This window comes from Lactuca saligna, chromosome 2, assembly GCF_052625555.1.
Source record: "Lactuca saligna cultivar CGN05327 chromosome 2, ASM5262555v1, whole genome shotgun sequence".
In the NCBI taxonomy this organism is placed as follows: Eukaryota; Viridiplantae; Streptophyta; class Magnoliopsida; order Asterales; family Asteraceae; genus Lactuca; species Lactuca saligna.
The window spans coordinates 51,923,770-51,937,016 of NC_136418.1; positions in this window are offsets into that span (position 1 = coordinate 51,923,770).

Sequence of the window (13,247 nt, forward strand, 5' to 3'; positions counted from 1 at the left end):
AAACACTGGACGGGGGTTAGGATTTGGAGCTACTGGGGGCAGGTTGTTAACTTCTGGATCGGAGCTGGAGCTATCCAAGAAGCCTTCAGCGTGGTGATCATCCAAAGGGATCGGGTGATTATCTTCTGGCTCCTCGTCGAGCCATCCTCCATTGCCTTGGTTTGGATAATATGGATCGCCGGGGTGGAAGCCAACCATGCTATCTACGCGAGAAAGGGGAAAAGAAAAGTTAATAGACATACTAATCTAGGATACTTATAAGATGGATCGTTATTAGTCGACCCAATACTTGCGTAGTGCATAGCTATTACATGTAACCGAAGCAAGATAGTCCTTCGAATAAGCAACCCTAACTTCAGATCCCCAATCAAATAAGAACAGGAAATGAAGCAAAGGCTACAGATTCTGAGTCTATAGCGCCTAGTCAAAAGTAACCGTGGTGTATCCACTTAGCAACTATTGTTCTACTAGTAACGACCCTTTTAGTTATCACATATGTAGTTAGTAGAGTGCAGAATACTCCTATAGTATTCTTATTCTAACGAGCTTGTGGTAGTGTTGGTAAGTTTTTAGACTTGTTGCAACTCCACAATCATTCTGAAGCACATGCTAGTCACTCCTAGAGAAATGTAGCTGATCAGGCTACATCCACCCAGATGTGACTATATGTCTCTAAGCTTAATTGTGCTGTTCAATAATCTTTAATACTTCTGTTTTGTTCTAGAATGATATTGACCCTTTGTATTGGTAAATGTATATGTATATACTTAATTAAATATTTTAGTATTTAAAAGTATATATTCTTGGTCAGAGTGTTTTAGTCCCAAAGTGTTTATAGTTTGTATATCTTTTATGGGTTGATATAGTTGATTCAATATAAACAATGCTCTGATACCAATCTGTCACACCCCAAAACCGAGAACGGTGGAATACGTTCTTGGGTGGAGGACGTCATATACAGTATCATTACAATTGCATAATAGTAAAAACAAGAAACAACAACCATTTCATATATATAGTGATAATAATTACAATTGTGTTCTGTAAAGTTTAATAGACACCAAAAGTATAACAAAATAAAAGATGAGTCTTGTATATGCTCCATCTTCTTCCAAAAGCTTCCCTGTACCTGTCTAACTTTGACCTGAGGATACAAGTTATTTTGAAAACGAATATCATCATAAAGTTGGTGAGTTCATAAGAGTTTAGTGTCATTGTAGTATAAAAGTGTTTGCAAACTTATAGTATAAAAACTAAAATTTGTATTTATGAGTAGTAGAAATCCCTAGAAAATCCTATATTTTCCAGAAAGTACATTTGTAAGTCAATCTTTTGAGTGTGTAAAAGTAATGTTGTTGAAACCTTCAATTGTAAAAGTGTAGTAATAAGTATCATGTAAGTAATATGGCTGAAGGAACGTTATGCTTGTTTACAGTAGTGGTATTGTAACTTTAGTTAGTAATAGATCTTTAATTACTCCGGGATATTAATACAGACTTTAAGTCTTAGTGTATTTGTTTGGATGTAAGTTTAACTTCTCATGTGACCAATTGTGAAGTAGTAGAGTACCGATGACCTTCCCGGTCATGCGTAGTGAAGTAATGTAGTGCCACCCCTGGCCTAGTCGGCTCGGACTGTAGTTAACAGTCGGGATGTAATAGTGTCAGTTCTGTATAGATCTATACATATAGTGTTGCTTCTCTTTCGGGAAGCCCTGGTTACACGGTGTAAGTACAGTAGAGCACCTTATAGAGAGAAAGTGTGATATACTTTGTATTAGTGAATTCTCTTATGCTTTAGTATTATAGACTTTTAGTATAGTAAGTAGATTATTCTCTTATACTCACAGTAGCTTCTAGTATTAACAGATATAGTGAGTATAGTAGTGCTAGAGGTAACGAACAGTAGCCTTAACTATACCTATTATAGTTAACTAGACTATGTGAATTTCTGCCTCTGATCAACAAAGGTAATGAATAAAATGAAAACTTTCATATCTAACACAAATATATATGATATATATCTAAGAATTCAATGATAGTCGGACGGACAACCAGTACCCTAAGACCACATCAAACAAGAACAAGAAATAAGACGAGCTATCGGTCCTAAGTCCTTCAAGTCTTACTTATATAAATATATTAGTGTAGATATATATATATATATATATATATATATATATATATATATATTATAAAGGAATGTGGTATAAACATAGTTTCGAAAGTAGTTTAACAACAATTTAATCTTAAAAACGCATTTGATAATTAGTTAAAACAGTTTTATCGATAAGTATCTAAAAGTGTGGAGAAATCTCTTTTTGATGATAGATTGTAGACCACGTATGATTTGATAAGAAAACATGTAGTAATGTACTTGTATCCCCCCCCCTAAAACATTTAAAAACATTTAAAAGGTTCATTAAGGGGTATGAACTCATCTGCAATGAGTAGATCGGGTGGAAGTGTCGGATGAGCGCTTTAGTGTCAAGTAAAGACTTGTACACCCTTTGTGACCCTAGTAACATATGAAGACATATGTTTACAAATAATTAGTGGTTTAAACCCTAACTAAACACATATAGGCATCCAAATGTGATTAAAGGTCTTATGGTTGAGTGCTAGAAGGCTAAAGGGTTGCTAGGAAAGAGTATAAGACCTCACCACGGAGTTTACTCTTCTAAAACCCACCTTAAGTGAGTTTATGGTAAGGGGACCTCATCCCCCATGATTTTACGGTCGTAAACTCATGGGAGGAGTGTAAGTGAGTGGTTTCAAGCCTTTGGTGGTTCTAGGAGTGGTTCAAAGGTAGTATACAAGGGTATAGGGGTGTTTAAGGGTCCAAGAGTGTACTCCCTTGGAGTTTACGGTCCAAAGACCACTCCTTGGGAGTGTATGGCCGTAAACCCCATGGTTTACGGTAGTAAACTCTTGTACACCTCCAATCATTGATTCTAAGGCTCTTGGCACAATCCTAACATGTTCTAGTAAGGGTATAAGGCTCTTTAGGGGACTTAAACTTTCATTTGACATGGTTTAGGGGAGTTTACGGTCTAAGCATATGCTTGGGCCGTAAACTCTAGTTTACCCCTCAAATGTTGATGTTTAAATGTTCTAAGTCCGAAATAGCAAATCCCTTGGTCATATCTTAAGCTTAAATGAGTGTTGGAAGTGTTGTGGGCTTGATTTGCATATTTAGAGGGTGTTTACGGCCTAAGCATGTGCTTGGGCCATAAACCCTCTTCCAGGCCCTCAAATTTGATGATTCGAGGCTCAAACACTTCTAGGTTTAACCCAAAACTAGTTTTTTTTTTAGTCTAAAGGGAGGAGTTTTGGGCATTTTGGCACCATTATAGGTGTTTACGACCTAAGGAGGTTCTTAGGCCGTGAACTCCTTTTTGTTGGCTATTTTGAGTGATTTTTGAACTATAGCAACAAGAAATGATGTTTGGAACAAGTTAGGGTAGAAGATCTTATGTTTTGGAGGCAGAATCTTGCGGTTTTGAGGCGAAAAAGAGCTTGAGAGAGAGTAGAGAGAGAAAGTGGGTCTAGAGTGGTAAAAGGTTCTTATGGAGGGTCCGCCCTCCTTTATATAAGGCTTGAGTGTTGTACCCGGTATACAACTACCCGATACTTATGTTTAACGAGGTTTAAACATTTTTACCCGGTTAAATGGTCGTAATTTAAAAATAAACTTTTTCCAATTAAATGGAAATGTAATTTATGTGTATTTATTTATTTTATTACGACGATAAAAACATAAAATACAAATAAATAAAAACATTTATTTATTTTTCGACCTCAATTTAACGGAACTTTTATCGAATAGAATATTCTATTAACGGAAACGGGTTGTAAATGACCGAATAATTTTTGATTTGTCCCAGTTTTCCTTGTTTGCAAGATGCACATAAAGTATCATTGTCAAATTTTAATATTGGTAAACCTCGAACAAGATCTTCAACTACCAACTTATTCAAATTACAAAAGTTTAAATGGGATAAGCGACGATGCCACAACCAGCTAACATCAGATGGAGCTTTCGAAAGTAAACAAACTGAAGGTTTCCTAATAATAGGTTTTATGTCAAGAGTGAACATATCGCCATATCATATGGATTTTAACAGTACTTCTTTCATTTCAACATTGGAAATAATACTTCCTTCTTCGTTAAACACAACTTAATTGCCAGTGCCCACAACGAGTTGGGAAACACTTATCAAATTATGTTGAAGAGCTTTGACATAAGCAACACGATTTACAGCGAACTGTCCATTTGTTACTTTGCCTTATCTTTTTACTTGACATTTGTGATTGTTCCCAAACTTCGCAACACCAGTATTTTACAAACTTCTAAAATCTCTCAATTTCTCCTTTCTTCCAATCATGTGATGTGAGAAATCACTATCAATGTACCATTTCTCATCATATTGCTCGTCACAAAGTACCTGCAACCATTAAAATAATTTAGGTACCCAAGGCTGTTTGGGTCCTTGGTTATTAGTTTGAAAAAGTGACTGAAGTTTAGAATTTAATGCCCAGTTTTGAACTTTTGTTTTGAGAGTATGAATTAAGTTGACATCATCAGTTAAAGGTATTGAAACATAATTTTTCGATAGTTTTGGATTCTCACTGATTTTCTTCTCAAACTTTTCAGCGTTTTTGCCTTTTGAGAATGGTTGCCATTTTTGAATTGGAGTATTTGATTATTTCGAAGATGAACTTCCAGATGAAGTATCATTCAAATACTGGTCATAGGCCGTTTGGATTTGATGTTGAGTAAAGTTTCCTGATTGATATTTTTTACCTTTCTTCTCAAGCCAATGATTGATTGTTTCTACCTTAGAGGAACCTTTTATGTATGAAACTTTAGTGGCTTGTTTTGCAGATGGATTCGGAAAGTTTGTTTTTTGTGGAATAAACTTTGCAAATGTTTTGGAGTTATCATTCACAAATGTTCGATTGTTAGACTTTCTTACTTTTTCAAAATTTTGAACATTTTTAAATTTTCGAAAATTCTCAAATTTTCGAACATTTTCAAATTTTTGAACATTCTCAAATTTTCGAAGATTTTCAAAATTTCGAATATTCTCAACATTTTGATATGTTTTGTTTGAAAATTTGTTTTGTTCATTTGTTTGTTTTGGAAAAGATGATTTGAAAGTTGAAATTTTTTTTGGCTTTTTAAATGAAAAGTCTTTTGTTGATCATTTGATTTTGAAAACTTTGGTGAAGACGTTTGAGAATTAGACAAAGTTGGTTTAGCGGGATTTTTCTTTATGTCTGAACGAGTTGAAAACATTGGTTGTACTAGTTTAGACAACCCACTTTCATACATTTTCTGGACTGGTATTATTGATTGCTTTTCATTCTATTTGCCAAAAAAATTTATTTCTTGTCTGTCTTTTTGAAATTCCTTTTTCCTTTGAAATTTTTTCAACAAGATCCTTAAATTCTTGTGAATTAAGTTTTACAGACTCATTTGTTGCATTAGATTCTTGTTTTAAAATCTCTTTTGAATCTTCTTGTTTTTCAACCAATTTTCGTTGTGGTTTTTGTCTCTGAAATACATATGAATTCTTTGTTAGATTATTTTCAATAGTGCTTTGATTTGAAAATAATCCTTCGTCTATTGCTTTCTTATTATCTTCTTCAATTATTTTATTTAACTTTGGTTTGATATTCTCAACATTCCCAGTAGTGAGAAACACTTGATTCGGGAATACAACATCATCTGTGCACTTAAAATTTGGATGGACCACCGTGTTTGTTTCCAAAAAATGAGCACCTTTTTCAGACATCACTTTGTCGAACTTTTAAGTGTCTCTAAACACTTGATCAACAACAATTCATTTAATAGTTTTTCGTCAAAAACATTCTTTTCTGTTTTAGAATTGTTTGAGACTTCTTTTTCATCCACATCATCACTGCTATCTGTCTGACTGTCGTGTACACTCACATGATCAAATTCAGAAACATTCGAAGTAGAGGGTCTATCAGTGTTATTCTCAACCATCGAATCATCACTGATTTCTTCACCTTTTGACTTAGAAGTGACATTAATGACAAATAATTGAGAACAATCGATACTTTCCTCCTCTTCAATTTCACTGATTTCGCTAATATTATCAGAATTATCATCGATATCAGCAAAATTAGATTGAGAGTCAAATTTTGAATTCTCAGTTCTTTTCAAAATTTTGAGTTGTTCACTTTTGGTTAAAGTGTCATTCACTATTTCAACATGCTCATTAGCATTCAAACATTCATTAATCTTAACAATACCATAAGCAAATCAATTATTAGGCACTCTATTGAATTCTACAATGGTTTTCTCACAATCATAGGACAAACTATCAACTTTTTGTCTTTCAAAAACAAGAAAAGGAAACAACTTCCTATGTTGCTCTTTGCTTATATCAGATGAATGATATAATGAAGTCAATTTTGCATACAGTCGTTTTGCCGAGTTACAGTAAATGTTTCACTGAGCAAGTAACATTCGAACTTCCTTATCTACACAAGCCCTATTATTATTCGCATTATTCAATTGCAATTCCAGATACTCTACCCTGCTTCGTTCTGAATCTAACAATTTTTGGGTCTCTAACAACTGGATATTTAGTTTCTTAGCTTCATTACTAGTAGACACCACAATTGAAATAAAGTAAGCAACAATATCATCAAATTCAATTATTTTATAATCATAAGCTTGTAAAGGAATGTTAAAAGATTGAAGAATAACATGTACCTTTGTTGTCATCGGTGATTTGTCTCCAGATTTCGTCATGAAACATCGACTAGTCACCATTTCGTCCTTATCCTCTTCAAATTGTGCGAACATAGCACCATGCGTTGGATTACTATTGGGGTACAAAGTTATTCATGTATGACTTTGTAATGTGTTGACTTTTGTAGACCCACTTGTATGTGGTGCATTAGCTTTTGACTCATAAGATAGAGAGTGAGAGAGAGAGAGAGACATGTAACCACCTCTATATAAGGTGGGTTTATTCCACTTATTGAGGTGTGCGTGAGATGTGTAAAAGTTGAGTATGTAAGTGTGTGTTATTTATGTAGATTTAGATCTAGATTCCTTTTTGTAACACCATACATATTCAATACATCTCTTAAACATTGAAATCATCGTGTTCATTGTGTGTTCTTTAATTCTGCATGCCAAAACATGTTACTAATTCACTACATTTGGTATCAGAGCGGGTCTTCAAAGATTAACGTGATTTTTTGAAGAACGGTTCTCAGTTTGGTGAAATTTGTCATAATTTGAGTATTTTTGGGAGTCTCTTTATATGATATCTCTTAATTTCGTTGAATCGTACGTTGCGTTCTTGAATTTTTGATCATTTGATTCATTGGATCAAATTGCTTTTGAAAAACCAATTTGTTATGGTCCAATAATTTTTTTCGTTGATCAAATCCCGATCCAATCTCATATCTTTTGTTAGATTCGATCCTCAAATATTTTTGAAATTGCACATTTGAATTCAATGTTAATTCTACATGAATTAAATCATATGCTTGGTACTATTCTCCTAAATTTTGGAAGCCCAATCAAATATTGATTTGTTGGTTATCGATTTGTAAGCCCTTTTAATCAAATATAATACTGTTCACTTCTCGATTTCATTCTTGAGCCCAAAATTTGTTTCAATCCGATATCTTAAAAAGCTGATCCCACAAAGATTCAGTAAATGTATTTAGTACAAAGTCATATGATGTTCGTCATTTGCGTATACGAGTTATTCTTATTTTCCATATTAATCAATTTCTTCTCGCTTTCAGTTTTCGTTTCAACAATTCTTGAATAATCGATTAAGAGTTATTTTTTAATCTGATTTGTGAGTCGATTTTGTATAAATTGTTCGATAACGAGTCAATGTTGTTCATATTGACGTTGAGAAATTGGAAATCAAATCTTTGATTTTGATGAATATTGTCAAGAACACTTGAAGGTGATGAAGAATAGTGAAATATTCATGTTTAGATCTGAAATTTGGCATTAGAAACATCGATTTCGTGTTTATTTGCATTTGATTTCGAAAAGTCCAACTCAGCTTGAAATTGAAGAATCGATAAATTGGATGTTGAAATTATTTGTTACGAGATGAATATGGGCTATTGATGTCAACATCATACTTGATTTGGGGTTTAATGTCGAAATGTGATGTGTTCTTGTTCTTGACATCGAAGGTAGTGATATGGATGTCGTTCGTTACATAAGCACTGATTTGGAAAACGAAATGGGTTTCTTGGATTAGTTTAAGAATTGATGATAACGAACAGATGATTTTGGGATGTTTGATTGAATTTTAAAGTTTCAACTGGTGTTGATCGTTTGAAGTCAAAAATCGTGATTAAACTGGAATTGATGGTTTGAATGTCGAACTGTTTACTGGAAATTGATTTGGGATCGAATGTTTGTTTATGTCAATGGTTCGATTTTTGTGTTTGATTTTGATACTCCCATGAGTCTCTGTGATGTCGATATTTCGTGAAGATGGTTGTGGGATGAAGATTTCGTTTTGGGTTAAACTGTGATTTCGAAAGATGCTGATTGTATTAACGAAATTTTGGAATCGATGGCTTGTATTAACGAAACGAAGACCTGGTGATGATATTGATTTCGTGATTTTAAAGTCAATGTTTGGGTTCATGTTTGAAAAGCGAAGTGAATGAAATCGATTATTTTGATGTCAATGGTCGAGGTTAGTTTGTTAACAAAGTCTTGTGATGAAAAGGTTGTGGTTTGTGCTTCATTAACGAAAGTGGTGCATTCGTTAACTGTAAAACGAAGTAAAGAAGAAAAGAATAGTTTCAATTTGGGTCCCTGAAAGTTGTGCATTCGTTGCAAATTCCACCCACGTTCGAATTTCAGGTATAATTTTGATAATTTGAAGGAATGGGAAGAATTTTTGAAATCTGCCTTGAAGTTTCGACGTTTTGGCAACTTATACCCGATTTCGACATTTGGAGTTAATTTTGACATTTGGGGCATAATTTTGACAAGTTTGAAGATGTGGGTAGAATTGTCGAAAGTAGTCCTTGATATTTCGAAAAGTTGGTAGCAAGTATCCAATTTCGAAAAAGGACTGATTTTGCTAAGAGATTGAAGAAAAGACATTTCAGGCCCCTGCAGTTAATGCAAATTGATGTTTTATACCAACTTCGGAAAAGGGGGACAGTTTTGCATTTTTGGCTGATATTGGCGCACCAGGTCACTACAGAATTTTGAAATTGACAATTTCTACCCATTTTTAAATTTTTTTGTCAAAGGCGATCCGTGAACGAAACTAAAAATTGAAGATTTTTTGGATTTTCCGTATTGAAGCACAAAGTTTATGCCACATGTTGAGGGGGAGTTTTGACACGAAAAATTCCAAAGAGAGCACGTTCTTTTTCCTTGAAGGTTTTATAATCAAATTTCGATTATAAAAGGGGGAGAAATTTATATGGAAATTCGACGTTGAATTTTTCATATTGCGCGGATTTGAAGACTGAAATCACCTTGAATTTTTGAAGTTTATGAAATGATGCGATTGGAAGTTCGGAAGTGATTTATTTTCAAAATGGGTTTGGGCTTTTTGAAGATTTTCGGGGTGTGTTTTTATGCTCAACTTTTGGGAGATTAATTGGATTTTGGGATGCTCATAATCATTCGTTGATGCTCGGTTCGTATGGTCTCACATCCTAGAACCCATATTGAAGAATCACAGAAGAATTGAAGATTTGAAATTCGTTTCAACATGTGTCACCCTTGAGGCTCGGATCGCGTAGTTGCTCGATTTTCGTAGATTTGAAGTGGGTCATCCATTCATAACTTTGAGGGGGAGAATGTTGGGGTACAAAGTTATTCATGTATGACTTTGTAATGTGTTGACTTTTGTAGACCCACTTGCATGTGGTGTATTAGCCTTTTGAATCATGAGATAGAGAGTGAGAGAGATATATGCAAACACCTCTATATAAAGTGGGTTTATTCCACTTATGGAGGTGTGCTTAAGAGGTGTAAAAGTTGAGTATGTAAGTGTGTGTTATTTATGCATATTTAGATCTAGATTCCTTTTTGTAACACCATATATACTCACTACATCTCTTAAACAACGAAATCACCGTGTTCATTGTGTGTTCTTTAATTCCGCATGCTAAAGCATGTTAATAAATCACTACAATTACGCATCTTTTCGTCATCAGATCCTGAAGGCCAGATCTGATATGCGCCATCTTCTTCATTCTCACGTCTAGCAACCAATGACAAACCTTTCGCTTTTCTACGTACCTTTTCCAGTTTCTCTACATAGTATGTTTCATCCTTGACTTTGTCATCATTCTCTTCCTTCTTACGGAGCATGTAATCATTAGCGAGATGATTTGCTCCGTTGCAGTAATGACAATCAATGCCCGAATTTCCCTTAAGTTTCTTTTCAATTTTGAATTCAATAGCCTTCCCATCATTCTTCTCAAATTTCTTCTTCTCTTCACCCACATACTCGTTGACCGAACTTCCTTTCACATCACCTTGCTTCACCTTGGAATTGAAAGGTTTCTTGAAAAACTTTTTAACTTGGTTGTTTGAGTAAAAAGTAATCGCCCCATCATCAGAATTCATTATAAAACCTTCTTCATCAGAATCAACTTTCTCAACTGCTTCTTTCTCAGACATTTTCGAAACAAGAGATAAAGGACCTCCCAAGCTAAGTTTTGACTCTTCAACTATCTCATTCACTTCACTTTCGTGAGTTTTCAATTGATTATACAAATCATTCAAAGATGAAGTATCGAAGCTTTGTTGATTCTTCACCATCATGCTTACACTTCTCCACTCTTTACGTAGTCCCATCACAAATGTGAGATTGTACTCCATAGATGACCTGGTGATTCCATAGTGATTGCATCTATAGATCAGTTCATTAAGATGATCATAGTAAATTTCAATCGTTTCATTCTCTTTTTGTCTGAATTCTTTTAGCTCCACAAGACATTGCTTAACATAATTTATCTTCGTTTTCCTTAAGAGTTTTCCAAATATCCTTTGCAGTTTTACAACCATGTACGTAATTGTAAAGAACATGTGGCAGTGCACCTCACAGTTCCCTCAAACAACGCTTTTTGTTGTTGTTTACCATTGTGGATTGATCAGTAACAGCAGGTATTGAACCAAATGATCCAATGTTTTGAACATTCAATGGAGGTTGAGCACTTCCTGTGATGCAGCTCTAGAGTTCCTCGTCCAAACTGTTCAGATAATCCTCCATACGATCAGCCCACTGATCATAATACTCCAGAATCAACATAGGAATATTCGTAGAAGATCCTAACAGATGAGAAAATGAAGTCGCCGTGTTCATGTTGAAATTCACCATTAATGTATGAAAGAGATTTTTCAGAAAAACTTGAAGAAATTTGAATTTGAATGAATAAACTTATTAGAAACTCAAAATCAATTACTCGATTACACAATTCAAATGCATAATTAAATAAAAACTGTAGATCAGAGATGATTTTCTGAATCCAATAAATGCGGAAATTTTTGAGACAAACTCGCGACTAAAAAACTGGAGGTTCAACTGAAAATCAAATCTTAGCAGTAATGATTTCTACTTTGATACCAATTTTGGAAGAGTTTAATCGAGTACAAGAATCAAATTATAGTAAAACTATGCAATATGAACACACGAAGTAAGTGAGATATGGTTCAGCTTACATTACTTTCAATGAACATGAGAACAAAACTGATACTAAGACAATTGCCAAGAACTCTCTCCATCAACTCTATGTTCAACTCCTATTTACAGGAGACTGAAAGTACAAAAAATACTAAGGCTAGACATTCAACTTCGATAACAAAGATGCCTTAGAAAATACATAAGAAATAAACAAATACACAGACTTCGACATATTACAAGATATGATATTTCCACCCTACATCCTGCCGATTTGGTTGGCGAACAGGGAGTCTATTAGCTGTTGGTAGGTCACCCCAGTGTTCTTTAATCTGAACAATATTTTTGTGTTCAAAAGGCGCCATGGTTTGTGTAGAAGACTGTCTTTTCTTTGTCATTTTTGCTCATTAGGATTTGGTGATATCCCTTGTACACATCAAGGAAAAATTTCTACTGAAAACCTTGTAGGGACTCCACCTTCTGGTCTATCTGTGGTAACGCGTAGCAATCCTTGGGGCATGCTTTGTTGAGATCTGAGTAATCAATACACATGCGCCAACTGTCATCGTGTTTCTTAACCATTACCAGGATGGTGATCCATGTGGGGAAAATCGCTTCCCTGAGGATTCCGACACTGGTCAATTTGGCCACTTCTGTGTTTATTGCCTTGTTTCAGGCTCCTCCTTGGATCCACTTCTTCTGCTTTATTTACTTAGCTCATGGTTTTATCATTAGCTTGTGTTCTATGATTCCTCGGTCAACGCCTACCATGTTTGTGGGCATCCAAGCGAACACATGTTTATACTTCTGCAATAGTTGAACCAGTGCTTGTCTCGTTTTCGTAGGAAGGGCCATCCCCACGTTCACTCGTTGGTCAGGGTATTCCATGTTAATTACCTCTCCCCCGTTCGATGAGTCCGACCTTGGTCTCTTGGCTTCGGCTGAGATGTCTCTTGATTGCATGATCTCATAGCATTTAAGCTCCCCTGGGGGAGTGGCTAGGATTGTTCCCGGTCCCTGGTTTGTGCTGAATTTCACTATCCCATGGATTGTTGATGAGATTCCCCCAAACTTAGCAGACTCATCCATCCCAATATGATATTGTGCTTTGACGGGTGTTGTATGACCACAAAATCCACCAGGGCGGTCCATCGCTTGGTTTTGCCTTGACTGTTTAATGTATACGATAAGTCAATCGTACCTAAGGACCGTAAGGTGTTGATGGGTTTTGAGCATTCTAACACTTCCTAAGTGTACATGCAATCCTAATAACCTTGGATCTATGTTTGTCTAATTATCATGCAAAGTTGAATTCCAAGGTTATATTCCTATCTAGCATAAATGGTGAACACTTTTTTTTAACTTAAATGGAACATAGAATAACTTACCTTGTTGTTTCTTATGATCCTTGAAACCTTGTGAGCCTAGCACCCAAAGTGTGATGCCTCAAATGCTTCACACAACACCAAATGCAAAGGAGTAGACTTTGAAAGAATCTTACACTTGCAAAAATCGGCCTAGCCCTCACTTGTTCATGTGTGTAGCTGATTTTGGTGGAGAATGGGTT